General features: G+C 36.9%; 1 non-coding gene across 1 annotated transcript; it reads left to right on the forward strand.

Annotated features, from left to right (window-relative positions):
- The first annotated feature begins 297 nt into the window (after window positions 1-297).
- On the forward strand, window positions 298-405 carry LOC148571258 (small nucleolar RNA R71). The gene has a single exon (XR_015880365.1). It is a non-coding gene; the product is annotated as a small nucleolar RNA R71 (small nucleolar RNA).
- Window positions 406-5,835: the final 5,430 nt, after the last annotated feature.

Genomic DNA, 5,835 nt, shown 5'->3' on the forward strand with positions numbered 1-5,835 from the left:
CATTCCATTCAGACTCTGAGAAATCATATTGACTTGCTGAGTCAATATTTTATTCTGAGCAAATATAGCATTCAGAGTATCAATTTCAAGAACTCCCTTCTTCATAGGCGTCCCATTATCCACAGGATTCCTTTCAGAAGTGTACATGAACTGGTTATTAGCAACCATGTCAATGAGTTCTTGAACTTCTGCAGGCGTTTTCTTTAGGTGAATGGATCCACTTGCAGAAGTATCCAATGACATCTTAGCTAATTCAGACAGACCATCATAGAATATATCCAGGATGGTCCATTCTGAAAGCATGTCAGAAGGACACTTTTTGGTCAGTTCTTTGTATCTCTCCCAAGCTTCATAGACGGATTCACCTTCTTTCTGTCTGAAGGTTTGAACATCTACTCTAAGCTTACTCAACTTTTGAGGAGGAAAGAACTTGGCTAAGAAAGCCTTGACCAGCTTATCCCAAGAGTTCAGGCTATCCTTAGGTTGAGAGTCCAACCATATTCTAGCTCTGTCTCTTACAACAAAGGGGAAAAGCATGAGCCTGTAGACTTCAGGATCTACTCTATTAGTCTTAACAGTATCACAGATCTGTAAGAATTCAGTTAAGAACTTAAAGGGATCTTCAGATGGAAGTCCATGAAACTTGCAGTTCTGCTGCATCAGAGAAACTAATTGAGGTTTCAGCTCAAAGTTGTTTGCTCCAATGGTGAAATGGAGATGCTTCTTCCATGTAAATTGGAATTAGGTGCAGTAAAGTCACCAAGCATCCTCCTTGCATTATTATTATTTTCGACTGCCATCTCCTCTTCCTGTTCGAAAATTTCTGAAAGGTGCTTGCTGGATTGTTGTAATTTAGCTTCTCTTAGTTTCTTCTTCAGAGTCCTTTTAGGTTCTGGATCCGCTTCAACAAGAGTGTTCTTGTCCTTGCTCCTGCTCATATGAAAAAGAGGGACAGAAAAATAATAATAGGGGTTCTTTTTACCACAGTATAGAGGTCCCTGTATGAGTAGAAGAAAAGAAGAAGAAAAAATTCAAACACAGATGGAAGAGGGGGTTCGAATTTGGGTGAGATGAAGTGTTAGTAGATGAATAAATAAATAGAAGGAGATAAGAGAGAGAGAGAATTTTCAAAAATAATTTTTGAAAAAGAGTTAGTGATTTTCGAAAATAGTTTTTGAAAAAGGTTAGTAATTTTTTGAAAATTAAAATCAAAAATTAAAATAATCAGTTAATTAAAAAGAAATTTTGAAAACGAGGGAAGATATTTTCGAAAATTAGAGAGAGGGGGAGTTAGTTAGGTAGTTTTGAAAAAGATAAGAAACAAACAAAAAGTTAGTTAGTTAGTTGAAACAAATTTGAAAATCAATTTTGAAAAGATAAGAAGATAAGAAGTTAGAAAAGATAATTTAAAATCAAATTTTTGAAAAAGATATGATTTTGAAAGAGATAAGATAGAAAGATATTTTTGAAAAGATATGATTGAAATTAGTTTTGAAAAAGATTTGATTTTTAAAATCACAATTAATGACTTGATTCACAAGAAATCACAAAATATGATTCTAGAACTTAAAGTTTGAATCTTTCTTAACAAGCAAGTAACAAACTTGAAATTTTTGAATCAAAACATTAATTTATGATGTTATTTTTGAAAATTATGTGATAAAATTAACAAAAAGATTTTTGAAAAATATTTTTAAAATTTCCGAAAATAACTAAGAAAAATGAAAAAGATTTGATTTTTGAAAAAGATTTTGAAAAAGAAAAGATTTTTAAATTGAAAATTTGATTTGACTCACAAGAAACAACTAAATTTTAAAAAATTTTGAAAAAGTCAACTCAAATTTTCGAATTTATGAGAAGAAAAAGGAGAAGATATATATTTTTTTTTTATTTTTGAATTTTTAATGATGAGAGAGAAGAACATGAAAATGATGCAATGCATGAAGATTTTTAGATTAAAACAATGAATTCATGCAAGAATGCTATGAATGTCAAGATGAACACTAAGAACACTTTGAAAATCATGATGAACATCAAGAACATATTTTTGAAAATTTTTTTAATGCAAAGAAAATATGCAAGACACCAAACTTAGAAATCTTTCATGTATAGACACTATGAATGCAAGAATGCATATGAAAAATAAGAAAAGACACAAAACATGAAAACATCAAGATCAAACAAGAAGACTTACCAAGAACAACTTGAAGATCATGAAGAACACTATGAATGCATGAATTTTTCGAAAAATGCAAGATGAATATGCAATTGACACCGAACTTTCAACTTGACTCAAGACTCAAACAAAAAACATGAAATATTTTTGATTTTTTTATGATTTTCTATTTTTTTTTTTTGGGTTTTTTCGAAAATTAATTTGAAAAAGAAAAAATAAGGATTCCAAAATTTTTAATATGAATTCCAGGAATCTTGCAATCTTAGTCTAAAGCTCCAATCTGAGGGTTAGACATGGCTTAATAGCCAGTCAAGCTTTAGCATGAATATGCGAGTAATTCATTCAATTTTAGGCCAAAACCTCAATCCAAAAGAATTTAGACATGGCTTTATAGCCAACCATGCTTCAACATGCTTCATGAAACACTAGAATTCATTCTTAAAAATTCTGAAATAATTTTCGAAAACAGATGAGAAATTTTGAAAGATTCTTGAAAAATTTTTGAAAAGAGAACAAAAAGAAAATTGCCTAATCTGAGCAACAAGATGAACCGTCAGTTGTCCAAACTCGAACAATCTCCGGCAACGGCACCAAAAACTTTGTGCACGAAATTGTGATCCCAAGCAACGGCGCCAGAAACTCTGTACGCACGTCTTAATAAATCATTTTTCATTCACAACTTCGATACAACTAACCAGCAAGTGCACTGGGTCGTCCAAGTAATAAACCTTACGTGAGTAAGGGTCGATCCCACGAAGATTGTCGGTATGAAGCAAGCTATGGTCATCTTGTAAATCTCAGTCAGGCGGATAATACTTGATTATGGAGTTTTCGAAATTAAATAATAAATAGACAGAAAATAAAGATAGAAACACTTATGTATATCATTGGTGAGAATTTCAGATAAGTGTATAGAGATGCTTTCGTTCCTCTGAACCTCTGCTTTCCTGCTGTCTTCATCCAATCAGTCTTACTCCTTTCCATGGCTGGCTTTATGTAAGGACATCACCATTGTCAATGGCTACTTTTTATCCTCTCTGGAAAATGGTCCGATGCGCTGTCACTGCATGGCTAATCGTCTGGAGGCATCACCCTTGTCAATGGCTGCATCCCATCCTCTTGTGAAAATGGTCCAAATGCTCTGTCACAGCACGGCTAATCATCTGAGGTTCTCGATCATACTGGAATAGGATTCACCATCCATTTGCGTCTGTCACTACGCCCAGCACTCGCGAGTTTGAAGTTTCTCACAGTCATTCAATCCCAGAGTCCTACTCGGAATCCCACAGACAAGGTTTAGACTTTCCGGACTCTCATGAATGCCGCCATCAATCTAGCTTATACCACGAAGATTCTGATTAAGAGATCCAAGAGATACTCATTCAATCTAAGGTAGAACGGAAGTGGTTGTCAGGCACGCGTTCATAGGGAATGATGATGATTTTCACGTTCATCACATTCAGGTTGAAGTGCGAATGAATATCTTAGAAGCGGAATAAGTTGAATTGAATAGAAAAACAGTAGTACTTTGCATTAATCTTTGAGGAACAGCGGAGCTCCACACCTTAATCTATGGAGTGCAGAAACTCTACCGTATGAAAATACATAAGTGATAATGGTCCAGGCATGGCCGAATGGCCAGCCCCCATGAAAGTCTAAGATAGCATAAAACTGATCAAAGATGTCAAATACAATAGTAAAAAGTCCTATTTATACTAAACTAGTTACTAGGGTTTACAGAAGTAAGTAATTGATGTATAAATCCACTTCCGGGGACCACTTGGTGTGTGCTTGGGCTGAGCTTGAATGTTACACGTGTAGAGGCTCTTTCTGGAGTTGAACGCCAGGTTGTAACGTATTTCTGGCGTTCAACTCTGGTTTGTGACGTGTTTCTGGCGTTTAACTCCAGACAGCAGCGTAGAACTAGCGTTCAACGCCCTTTTACATCGTCTAAACTTGGTCAAAGTATAAACTATTATACATTGCTGGAAAGCCCTGGATGTCTACTTTCCAACGCAATTCGAAGCGTGCCATTTTGATTTCTATAGCTCCAGAAAATCCACTTTGAGTGCAGGGAGGTCAGAATCCAACAGCATCAGCAGTCCTTCTTCAACCTCTGAATCTGATTTTTGCTCAAGTTCCTCAATTTCAGCCAGAAAATACCTGAAATCACAGAAAAACACACAAACTCATAGTGAAGTCCAGAAATGTGAATTTAACATAAAAACTAATGAAAACATCCCTAAAAGTAACTAGATTCTACTAAAAACATACTAAAAACAATGCCAAAAAGCGTATAAATTATCCGTTCATCAAGTATGTATCCACTTCCCAATATTTTTAACAAGAACAATAACATGCTTTTACCTCAACCGATGCTCCCCTATTTTCCCACACTTTAACGACACACACGCACTAGCCTAAGCTATCCAAGGATTCAAATAGGGACATTCAAGGTTTTCCACTTTTGGCTTGTGATGTGCTAAAATTAAGAATAAGTGGGTTAAGCGTAGGCTCAAAATTGGTTGTAAAGGTTGTTATAAGGTAAGGTCATTTGGGTAAGTAGCTGAGTGAATTGATGGCCTCAATCATGTACATGCATTCATACATATAACAATGGACATATAGAGTCAAACAAATTAAGGACCACAATCATAGAGAGAGAACAACGCACACAAGAAGGAAAGTAAGTGGCTAGAAGATGTAGCCACACAATTAGGCTCAAAACTCACTTGCTTGCGTTCTTGGCTCAAAATCCATGTTCCAAATTACATTCTTCAAACAAGCTTAGCATCAAAATTTTTCAAAAATATTGGTAGGGTTGCCCTAAAATTCAAGTTTTCTAAGAAGGAAGTCATTACTCTAACCAAGTGGATTTATTAAGAGATAACTACCATGCAAAGGATGTCAAAAAATGAAAAAACCTAATCATGCAACCTATCCTAATTAACAAAAGGGATTTAAAATTTATTCGGGTGTTACCTATGAAGACCGGTCGGCCGACCGACCTCCCCACACTTAGAAGTTGGCACGGTCCTCCGTGCCTTGAGTGAGACGTAGTGGTCGATAGGCTCCGAGTGTCCATCCTCTTCTCCATTATCGCTTTCTTCATTGTCGGTGCCAGTGAACGTGGAAATATCTGGTTCTTCCATAGGTGGTGCTAGGCAACTTAGAAGCTTCTTGACAAAAGTGTATCAGCGTTGGTCGCCCCGCTCATAACGATCGAGCTTCTTGTGGAGGTCCTCTATGCGTTGCATGGATGATTTTGGTGGTGCGGTTGAGGTGGTGGGAATGTTCATGGGGATGGCTAGGTTCGGATCCTCCGTGTCCGCCGGAGGGTAAAGATATCTCCCGTTTAGAACAACATCGCCGTCTATCGGGATCATGGCCCTCCAATCCTTAGTCTCTCGGGGAACACCGGCTATGGCAACTAAGTCGGTCACTAAAGCGGGAAAGGGTAGGTTCCCCTTAGCGTAGATGCGGCCCATAGCTTGGCGAATGAGACGAGGAATATCCATCGGTCTCTCTGTAAGGACACACCAAACCAACAAGGCTAACTCGGCAGTGATAGATGAGTCATGGGTGCTTGGGAGCACATAATGGGCTAGAATTTGGGCCCATACCTGAGCCTCTCTAGTGAGAAAATATGCGGTGATGCC

This window comes from Arachis ipaensis, chromosome B3 (genome assembly GCF_059453495.1).
Source record: "Arachis ipaensis isolate K30076 ecotype BB chromosome B3, ASM5945349v1, whole genome shotgun sequence".
Lineage (NCBI taxonomy): Eukaryota > Viridiplantae > Streptophyta > Magnoliopsida > Fabales > Fabaceae > Arachis > Arachis ipaensis.